The sequence below is a fragment of the Choloepus didactylus genome, chromosome 9 (assembly GCF_015220235.1).
Source record: "Choloepus didactylus isolate mChoDid1 chromosome 9, mChoDid1.pri, whole genome shotgun sequence".
NCBI classification, from domain to species: domain Eukaryota; kingdom Metazoa; phylum Chordata; class Mammalia; order Pilosa; family Megalonychidae; genus Choloepus; species Choloepus didactylus.
This window is the reverse complement of record NC_051315.1, coordinates 127,750,810-127,770,354: the sequence shown is the minus strand read 5'-3', so window position 1 is coordinate 127,770,354 and position 19,545 is coordinate 127,750,810.

The following is a 19,545-nucleotide window of genomic DNA, read 5'->3' as shown; positions in this document are numbered from 1 at the left end:
GGCTTACTGAGGGGGGTAACCAAGATCATCAACCCAAAGGATTTTGAGCCCTGGCCACCATGCCTTTCTAAGGGAAGGCTGCTGCACTTGTCCTTTACCATCATATTTGGGCAGGGGAATACCAAGAGGAAGGCCCAGTGGATTTCCTTGAAACCAAACATAGTCTTCCCTGAACCTATTGTGCAAGAGTAGCCCTACCTCCTACAAATTCTCCTGGCCGATGCCATTAGAATGACACCTTTCCTTGCCTTCTGCTTTCTTAGCATGAAGAACCTGAAGTGATGCAGGTGGGGTGGGGGAGCTGGGACTTGAAGTTTAAAAGGGGTCTTGCTGGAAACATTTCACCTTTGAGAACCATGACTTTAGACCCACAGAGCCGAAATTATGAGGTCAGAAAACACATATTTCCCCCAAGTGGGTTACCGATAAGTGGGGCCACTCCTACTTCCACCCATTGGTTCCTGGAGCTATACAGTTTACCTACTAGGGACACAGTGCCATATAATTCTGGTCATTTAAGGGTATATACTGCATTATGAGAGAGAGAGTCCTATATTTGTAGGTTATCAGCTCTAAGATGGAACCTCACCTTCACTACGTAAAGGCCATTCTTCCACTTTTTCGGGCCAGGAGGTCTTGGGTGGTCCATATGGGAAAGGACCAGTGGATCCCATGGTTATGCATCCACAGCTGCACCTCTTTGCTTTAAAATGTGTGTCCCTTGATTCAAAGCAATGTTTTTCAGTATCATATAGAAATTGATCCAACATTTCTAAGTTCCCAAATAGTGTTGTCTGAGACCCCACAAGAAGAGGCAAACTGTGCCGGTTTGAGTGTATTGTGTCCCCCAAATGCCATTATCTTTGTAGTCTTGTGTGGGGCAGAAGTCTTGGTGCTGTTTGGATTTGCTTGGAGTGTGCCCCACCCAGCTGTCGGTGATAATTTTGATGAGATGGTCCCACGGAGGCGTGGCCCCGCCCATTCAGGGTGGGCCTTGATCAGTGGAGCTATATAAATAAGCTGACTCGGGGGGAGGAAACACAGTGCAGCTGGGAGTGATGTTTTGAAGAGAAGCAAGCTTGCTAGAAAGGAACGTCCTGGGAGAAAGCCGTTTTGAGGCCGGAGCTTTGGAGCGGACGCCGGCTGCCTTCCCAGCTAGCAGAGGTTTTCCGGACGCCATTGGCCATCCTCCGGTGAAGGTACCCGATTGCTGAGGTGTTACCTTGGACGCTTTGTGGCCTTAAGACTGTAACTGTGTAGCAAAATAAACCCCCATTTTATAAAAGCCTATCCATCTCTGGTGTTTTGCATTCTGCAGCATTAGCAAACTAGAACACAAACCCATACCCAGAACACATATCAATTTTGGTCAAGAAAAATCACTGTCCCTTCCAGGATGTTGGACTTCAATGTAATCTGCTTGCCCCCAGGTGGCTGGTTGGACTGAAATGGTTTCATATCAGGGGCTTCTATTAACGTTGCTGGGAATCTGCGGCAGAGTCAATATTTGGCAATGGCAGCAGCTAGGTTAGCCTTGGTGAATGAGTGCTCCATGCTGTTGAGCCATGTGTGGCCTCCATCCCTGTCACCATAGCTATTCCCTTCATGCACCCATTGGGCTGGCACTCAGGAGACCAATGACAGAAGGTGGCTGACTTACCCAGCAAAGTCATTCTCTCTGCTTGGCTGTGTACTGCCTCTTCTGTGGCAGATGTGATCCAAAGTTTGTCCCACTTGTGTTCCCAGAGGTGAACATGCCTCTCCTCCAGGCTTCCTTGTCTCTGGTCTTCCAGTCCTTCAATCTTTCTAATCCTCTCCCCACCCTATCGATCTTGCACCTCCCCAGTGAGCCAGTTGCCACTGACCATCCAGTTAAGCCATTTACCAATGTCCGTGAGTCCATCTATATTCTCAACTTGGGCTTCCTTCTTTCCATACAAAGTGGATGACCAGGGGGGATTTCAGGAAAGCTATAATATCTGTAGGATCTCCTTAATACTGCCAGTTTATCTTTAGAAAGCTGTCTCTAGGTCAGTATTTCCCAAGTTTATAATCTGAATAACTTGCCTTTCAAAATCTTTTATAAAAGGGATCTGGTGGTCAAAGAAACTTGGGATATGTTGAACACTACGGCTCCCTCTTGGAGAAACACATTGCCCACTAGCATTTTAACAAGTCTGAGAAGTCCTAATGTAGAGACCTTTTAAATCTACCATTTCCCCATCTTATAATCGTAGAAATCTCTCTCCCTCCACCCCTGCCTCTTTTTAAAGAGAAAATCATCGTTTGTTGAAACCCAATACTTTAACTCCTAAATCCCAGCTTTCAAAATGCATGTACCCCTGCGTGGGTTACCCCATGTATCTCATAACTTTGGATGAATTTATTTTATATTTTCTTTATGGAACAGAGTGATTTAAGGCAAAATAAAAATTCTGGTAGTAAGGTAGGAGTAGTGAATCATTCAGATACAGGAGGGAGACCTAGCTATGATGAGTCTCACCTTGTACACCATTTTCCCCATCTGACCCTCTGCCAGTCACTCTTTGTTTGTTAAAAGCAGGCTCCACAGACGTTTATGCAGTGGTGGCAACTTGTAGAAAGATTTTTTTGAGCCTGTGATTAGAGGTGGAATTTATAGCAGTGCTAGAAATTGCAGCACAAAAAACAGCACGGTAAATTTCAGCCAGGACTGCTAGTAGGGAGGAAGGTTCTTGCTGCCTAGGATTACCTGGGAGATGAATGAGGATGCAGCCTGGTGACCATGTGTGAAGCCAGGTGAGCGGGAGACACCATTAGAACAGAGCAATTTTCAGTCAAGTGCCAATGGAGTCTCAGGTTCGCAAGCTTTCTGACGACGGAGGCCAATCCAAGACTTCTCTTGCTTTGAGCTGATTAGCTGGGTCTGGCCAGCAAGGGCTGACTTTTGGAATCATCCCCGAAATTGCTTGTTATGAACACAAGCTTTTTGCATTGGTGAAAAAAAGGAGAAAATAATGTCTCCCTTCTGTCTGAAGGAATATATACCAGACCTGCAGTTATCTGAATAAATTTTATTGATATTGGTCACTGCAAAATAAACCTATGTCTGTAGGAATAGGTAATGTTCCCAAATGGCGACTATAGCAAGATTTTACGTTTGGTATTTAAAGAGGGGATGCTTTGGAAAGCCTCGTAGGGGGCAAGACTCCTATGTCCTAGAAATGCCTTCTTTAGTGTGAGACTTGAACTCTGCACACTACAGAGAAGTGTGCAAATTGTGAGCCAATGTATAAGTACCAAACACCAACGAATGAAAACATGTGGGTTGACTCCAAATTCCATTTAATTCTTAGAACGCCATATACATATTTTAATTTTTGTCTGGTCACAGTGCAACATATTTTAGACAAGTGAAAACTGCTCTTAAAAGCAAACCTCAGGCTGTTCTCATTGTGGGGATGTGGGGGTGTTTGATAAGGAGACTCACAGGAAATGACAGTAATCTCTATGCAGTCAAGAAACTCAGCACCTAATCTGGAAATTCTCTTCCCATTAAAGGGGAAAACAGACAGATAGGCAGGCAGACAAGCAAACAAACAATCACATTTTGGGGCAGCCCATCTTACTACTTCTTCTGCTCCACCCCAGGGTCAGGGTTGTTGAGGAAGAGTGGAGGCAATGCCTGGGACTCAAAGAAGTGACAGCAAGTCTCAGCACACTCCGAGAGAGGAGCACATTTCCTTAGGCTCCTGCCTTGGTTTTCCAGGGCTTCTATCACAATACCACACCCTGGTTGACCATTCATTGTCTCTTCATTTTGGAGGCTCAAAGTCCAGCATGAAGATATCAACAGGCCATGTTTACCCTGAAGTCTGTAGCATTGTGGTGGTGGCTTGCGGGAACCCATGACTTGCTCTCTGCCGCCGTCACGTTGTCATCTCTCTCCCTTGGTCTCCTCCTGTGGCTTCCACCTCCCCTTCCAAATTTGCTTTGCTTATAAAGACTCCAGTCATATTAAGTTAAAGCCCATTGTGCCTCAGTGTACAAATGAGTTCACCCTCAGCACTGGAAGTTAGGACTTGAACTCATGTTTTTGTGGCGGATGTGACTGAATCCAACCTCATAGTTCCCATTGTGCCTAGATCTGGGTAGCAGCCTTTAAGGACCAAAGAATCTGAAGCTATAGAAATACATCTGATGAAGACTTATGAGCTGTCCTGGAACTGAGAACTTCAAGCAGAGAGAGAGGGAAACTGGGATTGGCTGCAATTTGTATTAAATCCTTGGTGCAAGGAAGCACAGGCAGTTGTGGGTTACAGAAGAATATCCTGATTTACATAGAACTTGGAGGAGGAGCTGCTTGACAGAAGCAGGGCAAGGGGGATTTCTTTAATTAGGAATTTGTCATTTGTTGTGGACATGATGATACTTATGCGAGCTATTTAACGTAGACACCTCATGCCATATTAATCCTTTCTGTTATCTTGGCATAATTTGGTGTTCAAAGAACCCCTTCAGGAAGCGTTAATCAATAATAATATCTATCTTTTATTGAGCAATTGCCAAGCACCATTGGGCTAAAGACTACACACAATATCCCAATTAATTTCCACAGCAACCCTGAAACTAAGCATCACTATGTCTAGTTTAGTTGAGAAAACTAAAGCCAAGGAAGTTGTTCTAGTTTGCTAATGCTGCGGAATGCAAAACAACAGAGATGGATTGGCTTTTATAAAAAGGGGGTTTATTTGGCTATACAGTTACAGTCTTAAGGCCATAAAGTATCCAAAGTAACACATCAGTAATTGGGTACCTTCACTGGAAGATGGTCAATGGCATCCGGAAAACCTCTGTTAGCTGGGAAGGCACGTGGCTGGCGTCTGCTCCAAAGTTCTGGTTTCAAAATGGCTTTCTCCCAGGACATTCCTCTCTAGCAAGCTTGCTCTTCTTCAAAACATCACTCACGGCTGCACTCCATTCAGTCTCTGAGTCAGCATGTTTTATATGGCTCCACTGATCAAGGCCCACCCTGAATGGGTGGGGTCACACCTCCATGGGAGTATCCCACCAAAGTCACCACCCACAGCTGGGTGGGGCACATTCCAAGCAAATCTAACCAGCACCAAAATGTCTGTCCCACAAGACCACAAAGATAATGGCATTTGGGGGACACAATACATTCAAACCGGCACAGAAGTTAAGTCATTAGCTCACATGGCTAGGTAGTGACAGAGCTGGGTTTGAACCCAGATTGGTGGGATAAGGATGAGGTATCTATACCAGGTGGGGACCAGCCAGCAGGTAGAGATGAGATTCCAGTTTCTAGAGTGAGCAGACCAGGGATGAAACACCCTTCCAGAGTGGACCCCAAATAAGCCTTTTCCTGCTTGGGTTTTTGGCATGCTGCACAAAATATGATACCCTGTTTCATTTGACATAACAGTTGGCGATTGTGCTTTTCTAATTGTGTTGCTTCCAAAAATATCAGTAAAGTCCACAGTGATGGTACAGTCTATTTGTTTCAGTCAAACGAGAACCTATTGTTTTGTAAGAATACATTCTTAGTATAATGATTTTGCATCAAGCGCAATACCTGACTTTTACATGTTTTTGCAAGTGTTCTAACACACAAGCAATTTGCAAAGCTCTATTAATCCCAGACCAGTGAAAATCTCAGTCCATAATTCCTCCATAAGAGCCTGGGTCTCAGCTGATTAAGGATCACCATTTGCCAGTCCTATTCAAGACTAGTTTAACCGTAATATTTTCCTTTATTTCCACTTTGACTAATGCTCTATTATCTTCTCCTTAATGTGAAAGAATGAATTAAGTGTCTTCAATTAACTGACTAGATTGGCAATGACTCGACTAAGCCTGGACCATGCCCTTCTTATAACTGATCTATTTATTTCCAATTATGATTCTGTTTTCCAATTCATTTTCAACAAACTCATCAAAGTCTGGCTCCCTCAAAAAAAATGTGCAAATTCCAAGCTTTCAGAGACAAGAAATTAAAAGGTGCTAATAAGGCCTAGTTCTGTTCAGCAGTCACACCCTCCCAGGTGGCAGCGGAGCCCACAGTGCCTGCCCCCGTCCTACCCCCCAGGACTTAGTTCACGGCCTGGTAACCACAGTTACTAGTAGGTTTCCTTGAGAGACTGAGCCAGTCCAGCAAAGCGGCTGTGTCTAGCCTGGGGCCTGTCAGATGATATGTGCCCAATCAGTCTTTGTTGAATGAAGCAATGCATCTCACAAGCAGAGCTGAACTATGAAAAAAGAGGAAAGAAATGAAATATGGGTAGTGCAAGGCTCAACTTGATTAAATCAAAAGGGTTTGAAATGTGAGGAAGATGAATAGATACGTGCATAGAAATGGGGTAATATCAGAAGAGGCACTGACTTTACATAAGAATTATGATCTTCCCAGAACATATTTATCTAGAAAACTTTGCTCTTGGCTCCAGTATAATTCTGGGTTAAATTACAGCACCTTAAAACACAAGGAGTGTTGATAAAAACCTTATGCTTGCATAGCACTATTTGGTTTTCATAGCTCTTTCATAGATTATTTCATTTGAGCTTCTCAAAAAATGTTATTATTCCCATTTATGGATGGGGAAACTGGGACCAGGAGAGACTGAGAAGCCTGAAGACACCCATGTAGTTGGTTAGGGGTGCAACTGGGACTAAAAGGCAAGTCTGTTATTTTTTTCCGTGCTTGATAAAACTGGACATCCCGAAGCGTATGCCTCCCACGGTGACTTGCATGCAAATAGTAAGAAAGCATTTGTATTGGAAGCTCTGATGCTCTTTGGGGGGAACCACTTTTGAAGAGCTTCGTAAAAGGAACATTGATGGGAGTAATGATTTTCTTTTCAGTGCCCCAGACATCTGCTGGACTTGCAGATTGTCCCAGCCCCTGGCAACGTGGGCTGCTCTGTTTGTGAGCAACTTTCAGCCAGAGGGAAATCTGCGAGTCATTACCCAGGCGGCTGGAGCACAGCTCGACATCGTGGGACAGCTTTTCCATTTTGTGTCTCAGCATTCTGTTGTCTCATATTTGTGGGCCAAGTTCCCTGTGAGTCTTGCGATACAGGCTAAAGGAGGTCAGGGGAGTTGGCAAAAGACTATTGGCGGCTTTCCTGTGTGACTTGATAGAGCATCATCCGGAAAAGCTTAACTCCTGTTTTCTTCCTATACCAGAGACGACTAAAAAGGGATTTTGGTAGGTGTTTCAGTTTCCCAGTTGTAAAATAAATACGATACAGTGGGTTGCCTTGACAACAGGAATTTATTGGCTCACAGTTTCAGAAGTTAGAAGGCTGGCTTCCTCCCAGGCTTGGTATCTTGTTGTTGGCTGGCAATATTTGGGATTTCTTGTTTTTTCTGTCCTATGGCAATGCACATGGTGACATCTTCTCCTTTCTCTTCTGGGATCCACTGACTTCCAGTTTTTGGCTGCTCCCCGTGGCTTTTATCTATGTCCTTCACTGATAAGGATCTTGGACATATTGGAATAAGGTCCTCTGTATTAGTCAGGGTTCTCTAGGGAGACAGAATCAATAGAAGATATCTGTAAATATGTGATTTTATAAAAACGTCTCACACAACTGTGGTGATGCATGATTCCAAACTGGCAACTCTGATGAAGGTCTTTGATGAACTCCCCAGGAGAGGCTGGCTGGCTGAAGAAGAAATGAAAGTTCTCTCTTCTCCCTTAAAAATCTTCAACTAGTTGGATTAAATCCAACTGATTGGATTCTTTCATTATGGAAAACATCCCTTAGCTTATCATAGATGTAATAAGCCTCAGATGCAATCAAATGACTGATGATTTAATAAATCAGTCTTCTGGTTTTTTACAGCCACAAAATGTCCTTCAGTAATGGTTAGGCCAGTGCTTGCTTGACCAGACAATTGGACACCATCACCTGGCAAAGTTGACACATGAACCTAACCATCACAGTCCACCCCTTTACAGTTGGCAGCTATACACATCACCTGAAACCATACTTAATCTCTAAATAGAACATAATAACAGACATAGGTTTTGCCTAACAATACTCAGCTGTCTTGCTTACAACAAGAAATGCACTAAATCTCTCCAGAAAAGTGTGAAAGTCCTTGGGTAACATTCACTCTTAAACTTGATATCCTATAACTTAAATACTATAAAATGAACAATACAACTTATGTCATATGATAAGGGGATAAGATAGAGAAGAAAACAAAGACATTTGCTTTATGTACAAATACAAACCTACACATAACAAAACAAGGAGAAAATAGTCATACCATCACACCGTCCTCCATTCAATGTGGGCGCCTCAACCAATACCATCTTCAAAGGTCCTATTTGCAAATGGGTTCACCCCCACAGGACCAGGTGTTGCAATCTCAACATGCCTTTCATGGGACATGACTCAACCCCAACCATAGGCCATTTCAACTTAGTTTTGATTTGAAAACTGGATGCTCTCCTTTCAGCCTCCAAGATTTCCCCCTTATTTCTCCACCATCATCTTTCTCTAGCAGTTGAGCCATATGTTCATCTTTTTCCATTTCTTCCATCTTTTCCTCCTTATCCTGTAAAGTAAAACTGTAGTATGTGCACATGGTAAAACAGTAAAATATACAAAAGGAAATTCGTGAAAAGCTGGGGCAACTCTTAGCTTTTTAGAGCTTGATCTTTATACAAATCCAGGGTCCCTCTTTAAGAAAAAAAATACAAAAATACATTGGCAAATTTTACAAAAATATATGTCCATGAGTACACTGCTTGTAGCACCATTTCCCTACTCAGGGCCTCGAAAGGGCTGTGCTGTGAGGGGTACCTAAGTTCAAGCTTCGAGCCTTCATGGTGAACCTACCCTAAATGAAAAGGAAGCTTTCTTCCCATTCTGTCCTCTGTCTTCCATATCCCAGCTTCCCTCCCCATGATCAGTGTTGCTACTTTCTAGCACGTTGCTCCAGGAATAGTCTTTGCGTACCCAAAACAAATAAGAATACCAGTTTTGACCAATCTGCAGTATTTTAAGGGGCTTTATGATAAAATACTTAATACCCATAATTTCTATTAACTGAGTCAAGTCTAATGAAACAATACATGCACAATCCCCCACCCCCCAAATCTCCCACCAACCCAAACCACTAAGGATGAGTAGGAGCCAACGGGGTGTTTGTTTTGGACAGTGGATCTTCCTGAGATTGGCTTGCCTATTTGTAGACAGCATGTCACTGGGATCAGTGGCAGTCAGAAGGGCTGGGATGGAAAGCTGGCTTTACCTGTTACCATTTGTGGGGTCAGAGACAAAGTTAGGAAACAAAAGGCTGATTTGGGAGTGTCTTAGCTTCCTTGGGCTGCTGCAACAAAGAACCAAAACTGGGTGGCTCAATACAACAGAAATTCATTGCCTCACATTTCTGGGGGCCACAAGTCCAAAATCTGAATTCTGTAGGAAAGACTTTTCCTTCCCTCTCTCCTGGCTTCCAGTGGTGGCTGGACAACCTTGGCGTTCCTTGGCTGGTAGATGCATTGCTCTGCCTTCCCCTTCTTCACATGTCCTTCTCCCCAGTGTCCCTCTGTCTCTGTCTCCCTTACCCTTCTTTTAAGGACCCAGGGCATCTTGGATTAGGGCCATCCAACTTGGCTCCTCTTAATTAATCACATCTTCAAAGACCCTATCTCCAAGTAAGTACACAGTCTCAGGACTGGGGTTTAAGATTTGAGCATTTGTTTTGGGGGACACAATTCAACACATAATAGGGGATACCAGAGGCAGGATATTGGGCAGGAGGAGCTCTCAGTCCCTGATGCACATCCCACAAAGCCCCTGCCCAGCCAAGGGGTCTCTGGAGTAGAGCCGACCCATCGGGGAGTCTGTCTAACCCCACACCTCCATGGCTGGCTGGGGCAGCCTGGATAAGCGTGACCTGTGCACAGATGCGGTGTCCCCTGAGCACCTCCCAGGGGGCCGAGTATGTTCTTGAAGGAATATCTCAGCAGTGGGGTCCCACGGGCATCACAGAACTTACTTGGTCTTCAGTTTCTATATTGTTAATAAGTTTTTCGTTTTATTTTTTTACTGGGTTATAGATGGATTAAGTAATCATGTATTTCTGTCAGAGATGGTTTTCTTCCCCTGCATCATTTAGAAGTGTTAACTAGTTCTAGCCGCCGGTCAGACACACCTGCCCTGGCACCCCTGACAGGTGTGTTTGTGCCGGGGAGCAGGGAGGGCATTTTGAAGAGCTGTCCCCTTCCGATTCCCAGAGGTGATTCTGGAACTTGGCTGCTTTCTTCTTTCCATAAAGAAGGAGGAAAAGAGCTCACCTAATCAGGTTTCCCTGGTGCATTCTGGTCTATTATTATTAATATCGCTGTTAATGGTGACTAGAGTGAGCATCTGTAGTGTGTTATGATTTCACATTATTTTCCCATATATCATCTGCTCCTTGGAAAACCCAGCAGGAGGCCACAGGGAGGTCATTGCTGGGCCCCCATCCCGTCTCTGAGCGCAGGGTCAGAGGTTGCTGCTGAGAGAGATGGAAGGGATCCCCCGCCTCCGCCTTCTGCCTTGCCTACTCCACACCTGTAATATGGGGGTGTCCGAGGCCCTGGTGTCCCAGGTCCCCGACATGGGGAGGGAGAAGGAGCTTCTGTTTCTTTTTTGACCTTGTTTCAAACTTAGGGTACTCTGTAGCTCAACTCTCGTGGGATTACCGCCACCCCAGTGCGGTCGCGTCTACTGCTTCGGGGGGGGGGGGGCAGCTGGTTGCTGAACCCTCAGCTCTTGGTGCTGCTCTGAGGGTACCGGCGGCGGGGGGCTCTTTCCCGGAGGCGAGGGCGAGGCGGGGGACTTGGCCAGGTCCCCGGCGGTGGCGTGCAAGGTGTGGAGGGCGGCGAGAAGGGAAAGACAAGACACTCTTCCTCCAGTAGGGGTAGAACAAAAGGACAAAAGGACTTTATTCAGGGGTGAGCACAGGTTATATAGGCTGGTAAGAAGGGCGGGGTCGGAGTGGGGGTGTAAGAGCCTTAAATGGTAATGCTGAGGGGATAAAGGCTAGGATTGGTTCTAAGAGGGCGCGGAGGTTGTTTGAAAAGGGGCGGGAGTTGCTCTGGCAACGGTGTCTGGCAACAGTGTATGCGCACTCGTGGTGGCGGGAGTTGCTCTGGCAACGGGGGGTGTGCGGGCAAGATAAGGGGGTGGGGAAAAGGCAGTTCCCTCCGGCAAGCCTCCCCTAACGGTGGTGTTTTGGGTGAGGAAATGGGGCCTGCCTCCGGCCTCACTTTCTCAGGCCTGGGGGGCTGTGGAGGGCGCTGTCGCCCGTGCCCACCACCCTCCCCAGGGGCTGATCAGGTCCCCCAGCCCAGGCCCGCCAAGTCGAAGCACGTAATCAGTATCCCGCATTTCCCCCTTCTGTTCTAATTAAAGGAAGAAGCTTACCGGAGAGGTCCGCTAAGGGATGAGGGAAGGGGGAGGTCGGGGAGGGGAAAAGGGGTTGACGGTGGCTCAGCGAGGCTGGAGCTTGACATTGGTGTGGCGCCCGGGCGCTCGACAGGGGCCTCGCTGCTTGCGGGATGGACAAGGGTGGCGACGCTGCGGAGGGTTAGCTTCTTCAGTGGAGGCAAGTTGTTGATATTGGATTTGCACAAATGATGAGAGGACAGCATTGGTATTGGCCTGGCTTTTAGCAAGTTGGCGAAGTCTGCGGATAACCCAGGGTCCTAGGGTGAGAGCTAGAATAATTATTAGTAGGGGGCCTATGAGGGGGAGGAGGTAAGGGAGGAGGGAGGTAAAGATGTGGGACCAATAGTTGGCAGCTTCACGGTCCCTTTTACGCTGTTCTAGTCCCTCTCGGACTTTCTTTAGGCTGTCTTCGGCGAGACCTGTGGAATTGGCATAAACACAGCATTCTTCTCCTAGAGCGGCACAAAGGCCTCCTTCTTTGAGGAGGAGAAGGTCGAGACCTCGGCGGTTTTGGAGCACGACCTCAGAGAGGGAGTTAACAGAATTTTTAAGATGGGAAATAGCGTTTTGTAGGTGACGAATGTCCTCGTCAACAGCCGCCCGGAGGTGAGTTAGGGCAGAGCCTTGACTGGCCAGCGCAGCGATTCCGGTGCCAGCGCCTGCAAGACCTAGGAGGGAGGCAATCGTGAGGGCGGTGATGGGCTCTCGCTTTTGCAGAGGGGCAGGAGCTGCAGTTCTTTCCAGGCGGAGGAAGAAGTCTTCCTCGCTGTGGTACAGGACCCTAGGGATATATTGATGGTTTGCACGTTAAGGCAGGGGGTAAGTCCTGTAGAGGAGCAGAGCCATTGGGAGGAGTTGTGAGGAATAAGAAATTTGGCAGAGCTGCTGGGAGATGAGTAGTTGGCACAAGCTGTGAGGTTGGGAGAGTTACTTGAGCGAGGGTGGATGCACTTTCCTGTAAAGGAGACTGAATGAAAGGTTAGGGGGACGGCAGAGGTATTCCAATTGCATTCCGAGGGGCTGTCCTCTGTGTTTTCTGAAAAGGAGAGGTTGGAGGCAATTGGCTCATACAGGGGGGAGGAAGTGGAGAGGCAAAGCCAACAAGAGGAGGTAAGATTGGGGTAGGAGACATTTAGTGAGGTGAAGGCTGCTTGGATAAGGCTGAGGAGGGGAGAGGAGTAATGAGAGGGGGGCAGAAAAGGTTGGGGTGGTGGGGTTGGTAATGCGCTGTTTGCAGCGGAGGTGCGGCTGGAGGGCTGCGGCCTAGAGGGGTTGAGGACTTGGTTGGGACCGATGCCAGAGGGTGTTCGTTGTGTAGTTCCTTGGCATGGTTGATGTGCTGCCTCTTTTTTTATTAGGATAAGACTCCCTGGGTCCTCTCCGCTCTTATAGATTCTGAATCCCCAGGTTCGACCGAGCAACCAGGAGGGATCAGTGGGAAGCTGCACGGTGAGATTTAAATGCGTGCAGCTTCCCTCCGTGTCCCTGCCGAGCCAATCAACAGTATGGGGTTTGCAGCCAAAAGGAGCCCGTTTTAAAGTTAGGTAATGATCAGGGGCGTAAGGCTTCCAATTAGTGGCTAATGTTTCACACCCCCAGTATGCACAGTAGTATTGGTTGGGAGCATTGCAATATGGTTTCCCAGGGTTTGAGGATGGGCACATGTAATATTGAGCCTGATTATTGTTTTGGCGTACTCCAGCTCGGCCTCCTCTTCTAGAACTGCCAGAGTCGCTATTGGCGGTGGGAAGGGAACCTGGGAGGAACAGATCAGTGGCGTTAATACTAAATGAGGGATGCTCTGCAGTGACAAAGCAAAGAATTATTTTGGAATCCTCCCAATGTGCAAGGGTCCATTTCCAAGGCTGGTGGGGGGAGTAGGGCTGGTAGATAGCCTGGGTGGAAGCAGAAAGGGTAAGCATGATTATTAAAAGGGAAGTAATGCTTGGGTGGGGGTTATGGAGGTGGGCTTTTGCCTGTCTGTAAAGGCGCATAATTTGCACGATTTCTTGTCTTTCCTCTTGCGAGTTTTCATGCCTCTCCGGGGGTGCTCTCGGACAGCCTTCCTGGTCCAGGTGCAAGGTTGTCATCTGGTACGTCAGGTTGCGGAGACGGCGGCGTTCTCGTCTTGTCGGCCGTCTGGCTGCTGGTGGCGGGTCGGATTGCTCTCCCCGGGATCCAGATTGGTTGTGCTGCATCATCTGGGAAAACACAAGCAAACCCGCGCCCCTGGGCGAGGAGTGGGGAGGGACCCTTCCAGGCATTATTCTCTGGGTCCTTCCAGTAAACCATCGGGGCCTGGGTGGGCCTATACGAGGGCCCCCAATGTTTATGTAGGGGCGAAAGCCCTTCTTTATTGAATGTGAGTAGATTAAGGTGAATAAGGGCTGCTATGATAAGGTCCCCTGGAGTTGCCTGGGGGAGCATTGCCCTTTCTTTTTCAATTTGTGTTTTTAAGCGGCGATGGACTGCTTCCACAATGGCTTGCCCCTGAGGATTATAGGGGATGCCGAAATGATGGGTGATGTTATATAACTGAAGAAAGGCCGCAAAGGAGGCACTGCGATAGGCAGGGCCATTGTCCGTTTTTATGTCCCAGGGGACTCCCATGAAGAGAATTCCCTGTCTTAGGGCCTTGATACAGTGTTTGGCCGTTTCTCCGGCAAGGGGGACTGCATAACACATGGCCGAGAAGGTGTCAATTATTACATGCACATATTTGAGGCGCCCAAAGGACGGAACGTGAGTTACGTCCATTTGCCATCTAGAATTGGGTTTTAGGCCTCGTGGGTTGACTCCCTGAGGTTGCAGGGGGCCAAGCGGCGCAAAGGGCGCACAAGTTGCGCAATTGCGGACAAGATGTTTACAGGTGTCTAGGGGGAGGCCACATAAATGATGCAATGACGTAGCCGAAAAGTGAAATTTAGAATGCAATAACTTAGCCTGGTTAACAGCATCTCCCGGAGGGGCTGCCGTGTGAGTTAGCATAGCTTGGGTATTCTGAGCTGAGACCGCTTGGTCTACTATACTATTGCCATTAGCCAAGGGCCCCGGAAGGCCTGAGTGACTACGAATGTGGCTAATGAACCAAGGATCCTGTCGATGCTCCAGGATGCTTCTGAGGTCAGAAAGTGCTTTATCAATGGCCGAGTTTCCCGGGAAAAAGGTGGAAAACGCGAGGACTCGGCAGACCTGATACGTGTAGAGGCTGTCTGTGAAAATGTTTACTGGGTGGTTACAGTGGGTGTTTAGCGCGTATGACACTGCCAGAATTTCCCCCACTTGGACTGAATGAAGGTTGACATAACTGAATAGGCGGGGTTCCGGGTGGTCCTGGGAATAAGAGAGGAAGGCGAAACGGGTTTTGGAGGCGTCAGTGAAGACGGTAGTGGCACCCGGGATGGGTGCAGAGGAGGGGAAAGGATGGAAAGGGCTGCGGAAGGGAATCTTGGCGAGCCCCTGTAACAGTTGATGGCTAGGATAGTGGCAGCTGAATTCCCCCTGAAATCCTTCTAAGAGGATTTGCATGTCCGGGTTATCACGTATAAGCAGGCAGGTTTGGCCTGCGTCCAGGGGCCAAACAATTTTTTTCGGCGGCTCTCCAAATACATGAACAGCCAGGGTGACTAGATCTGAAGCTAGGCTGATCCAGAGCCGCACTGTGGGGCAAATTTTCCTAAGCCGGCGTTTAGCAGGGTGCACCCAAAGTAGAGGGCCTGGCACGGGAGTGGGGGTAGGGGCAGCGCTGTCCTAAGGGTTGCCTTGAGGTGTAGAAGGCAGCCAGGGGTTGTTAATCGGCAGGGTGGGAGTGGCGGCGGTAGCCGCCGGTAGCGGCTCTGAGGGGGAGCTTGTCGAAGGGGGAGGCGGAAGTGGGAGGCCCCAAGCATCGCAAGATGGCGGCGCGGTAGGTGTGGCTAAGACACAAGATGGCGGACTAGCTCCGCCCTGTGAAAGGGCGGGGTCTAAGGCATAAGATGGCGGACTAACTCCGCCCTGTAAAAGGGCGGGGTCTAAGGCATAAGATGGCGGACTAGCTCCGCCCTGTGAAAGGGCGGGGCCTAAGGCATAAGATGGCGGACTAGCTCCGCCCTGTGAAAGGGCGGGGCCTAAGGCATAAGATGGCGGACTAGCTCCGCCCTGTGAAAGGGCGGGGTAAAGCGCATGCGGTTTCCGGCCCGGCTTAGGGCTGACGTCATCACTAGAGCACTTCCTCCCCTCAGTAGAAGGAGGAAGTTTGCCATTTTGGAGCAGTCTGGGGGGGCGGTTGCAAAGAGGCACACGGCGCCAAACAAAGAAACAAAGACACAAAGGACTACAGCAAAGTAATGGAGGGAAAGAGGGAGAGCTACTGGAGGAAGAGTGTCAGGAGGAATGGGGGACATAGGAAGAGAAGACGAAAGGTAGTTGGGGGCAATAGCCGGGTTAATACGGGAAAGGAGGAGCGGCCCGGGCGCGGAGCGGCGAGGGAGAGGTGGCTCCGGACGTGGAGCGGCGAGGGAGAGGCGGCTCCGCGGGGCGGCGAGGGAGAGGCGGCCCTTACCTTGCAGGCGAGGAGAAGGGGAGTTGGAGAGGCTTCCGGGCGAGCGGGTGGTTTTACTGGACCGCTGTGTGGAGAGGACCAGGCCTCACACGGGGCACCAGTTGCGGTCGCGTCTACTGCTTCGGGGGGGGGGGGCGGCCGGTTGCTGAACCCTCGGCTGTCGGTGCTACTCTGAGGGTACCGGCGGCGGGGGCTCTTTCCCGGAGGCGAGGGCAAGGCGGGGGACTTGGCCAGGTCCCCGGCGGTGGCGTGCAAGGTGTGGAGGGCGGCGAGAAGGGAAAGACAAGACACTCTTCCTCTAGTAGGGGTAGAACAAAAGGACAAAAGGACTTTATTCAGGGGTGAGCACAGGTTATATAGGCTGGTAAGAAGGGCGGGGTCGGAGTGGGGGTGTAAGAGCCTTAAATGGTAATGCTGAGGGGAGAAAGGCTAGGATTGGTTCTGAGAGGGTGCGGAGGTTAGGATTGGTTCTAAGAGGGTGCGGAGGTTGTTTGGAAAGGGGCGGGAGTTGCTCTGGCAACGGTGTCTGGCAACAGTGTATGCGCACTGGCGGTGGTGGGAGTTGCACTGGCAACGGGGGGTGTGTGGGCAAGATAAGGGGGTGGGGAAAAGGCGGTTCCCTCCGGCAAGCCTCCCCTAACGGCTGTATTTTGGGTGAGGAAATGGGGCCTGCCTCCGGCCTCACTTTCCCAGGCCTGGGGGGCTGTGGAGGGCGCTGTCGCCCGTGCCCACCACCCTCCCCAGGGGCTGATCAGGTCCCCCAGCCCAGGCCCGCCAAGTCGAAGCACGTAATCAGTGTCCCGCACCCCAGGCTTGTAGTTTTGCATTGTATACTCTCTTTTTCGTTGCAGGATGCCGATGTGAATAAACACAGGGGTCAGGAGGGAGAGAGTTTTCAGAGGCAAACAGGAAGGTGTGTTCCTTGCTGGTGGGTGAACTGCATGCGTAATTACCTGAAGTCTCTGGTGGATCCCTCTTCCTTATTAGAGTCCTCTTATTATCATGTCCGGTTTCTTAATTTGATCTCCTTCACACCTCAGTGGGCTTGTTCTCAGTCACTTAAAGGCCAGGGCTGAATATAATATTAAGCTTTACCTTGAGTTAATGGAAACTCAGATGCGAGCTGGAGTAAGGAATAAATGCAGGGGCTTGGAACCCAGAGGGCACTCAGAAGTGAAACCTGAACACATCAAAATATCACTGAAAGGATTTATTTTAAAAAATACATAGGAGGACATGCTAGATTTCTCTCTCTCCTCCCTTCTTCCTCCTCTCTTCTTGCCTCTTCTCACCTTCCAAACTCTCCTCTACTCCCTTTCTTCCTGGCTGCTTTAGCAACAGCATCCGCACACTTGGACACTCACTGGTCACTGTGTCCAGCGCTTTGTGCTGGGGGAGGACAAGAGGGAGATGGGCTTATGACTGGTTCCAGGGGAGGGGGCTCTCCCCGGGACCTCAGACAACTCCCAGCTGGAGAATGCAGAGCACTGGGCTGTTGGCTGTTGACTCTTCAAACACAACCCCCCAGGCACAGTTTTAGTAAAAGAGGTGATATGGACACATTTTCAGTGCCTGTCAGTTTTGAGGGGTGCGGCTGTGTTTTGGAGTCTTCTACCTGCAGAATCCAGTAGCCTGGCCACCGTTGGGGTTCATGAAAAAAAAAACACAGAAATTTACGATGGGCTGGGTAACCTGTAAAGCACAGTTACCACTCGCTCACTGCAGAAGGCGCCACCACCTGCCTCCAGGGCTCCCTGATGGAAGAGAGGCCGTCTGAGCAGGGCACACCAGCAGAGCTGCACACCCAGCTCCATCCCAGAATGGCCATTTCCACTGGCCCTTGGGCTGGGTAACTGTGCAGTGGTGGTAGCTAATGAGGCACTTGACAAGCAATAAGAATCATCTGGAAAGCCGGCTGCGTTGTCATGGAATGGTGATTTAATGAAGTAATTAGGTTAGACCAAAATGCCCACGAGGGGAGAGAATGTGACAAGGGCTGATGGCTCACATCAGGTTACTTAAAAGGACAAAAGCTGGGGGCTTTTGACTCTCCTCATGTCTGACTGGCCTGGCTCTGAGGCCACCTTGGGAATAGGACGTGCTTATTACAGGGTTAGAAATGAGTCTATAAGACGTGAGCCTGAGAAGTAGTGAATGCAGATAGGGTGTCTCAGCCCCAGGAGTCCTGGGAGTGATGGATTACTGTCCTCTGACTTGTCTGGGGCCTGGGCACAGACACTGGCCCTGGGACAGGGTCCAGGGTTCAGAGGAGATTGCTCTGGGTCCTGCCCAAAACAATCAGGGGTAGGTGAGATCCAACGTGCAACCACCTTTCCAAGCTGCAGTGGGAGTCCAGGTCAGACCCTGGGTGTGCAGCCAATGTGGAGTTCATGGGGTGTGCAAGAAGCTTAGAAAGGAGATGAGCAAGAGGACAGGGCAGGTTGGGGGGTGCACAGAACATGCATTGAGAAGACGTAAAATAGTCCAGAAAGTCAGCTGTGAGCAAAGCAAGGATGCTGGATGCTTCCTTTTGCTGTGAGCTGACCATGTGTCCCAGGGCTGGTCATAAATCACTGTTGGGTGGGGCTTTAACAGGTTTGTTAACTCAAATGCTACAGAGAAGTGGGGGCAGAAATAAGAAAACCCAGAGGTGTGAGGACAAATAGCAGGCAATGACAGTTTCAGGGAGACTGCAGGGATGGGGGGCTGCACCATGGACTGGAGGGGCATGTCAAGGCTAAAGGAGCAGTGTCTACTCGACTCTAGCCCATTGACGTCATGTGGGTTTGTGGACTCTGTGGTGCCAGATCTTCCAGTTTTTTGAAAGAAACCAGAAACCCAGATTTAATATTTAGCTGTTGGAAGTTAACTCAAAATTAGTTTTAATTTAAAAAGTTTTGCTCAAGGACAATGCATATACCTGCAGAAAAACACTCATGTAATGACAGTACAGATCAATGAATTTTCATTAACCTAATAAACCCATGTTCTGAAAACCAGGATCAAGAAATCAAACATTTCCTGCACCCTGGGAGCCCTTCTCATGCTCGCATCCTCAATCTCCTCGGAAGGACTGTCTACCTCCCTATTTCACATTCCTTCCTCTACCCATCCAACTGGGTTTTCATCTCATCACTTCACCAAGACCACTCTTGCAAGGTGCTATTCTTGGACAATGGAAGACCACATGCCCGAGTGTGACTTCTGCCATCTTGGTTTACGGTTTGTGGCTCTGGTCTAATTCATTTAACTCCTGCAGCTCTCAAAATGGTCCCAGTTTGTATGAAACATTATATGACCACCCCACCATGAACCGTCACCTTGCCTAACCAGGGTTCATGTTGAGCCCTCATCTTACTTGACCTCTCAACAGATTGTGACCCTTTTCCTTACCTCCTCCTTTTGGAAATACTCTCCTTCCTTGGCTATCATAACACTGTGTCTTCTGCTGCTGCCACATGTCAAAGGATATGGTTGTGATGGTGATGAGATGCTGATACAGGTGGTCTTAGTTTTCCAGGGCTGCTTTGACAAATACCACACAGTAGATTG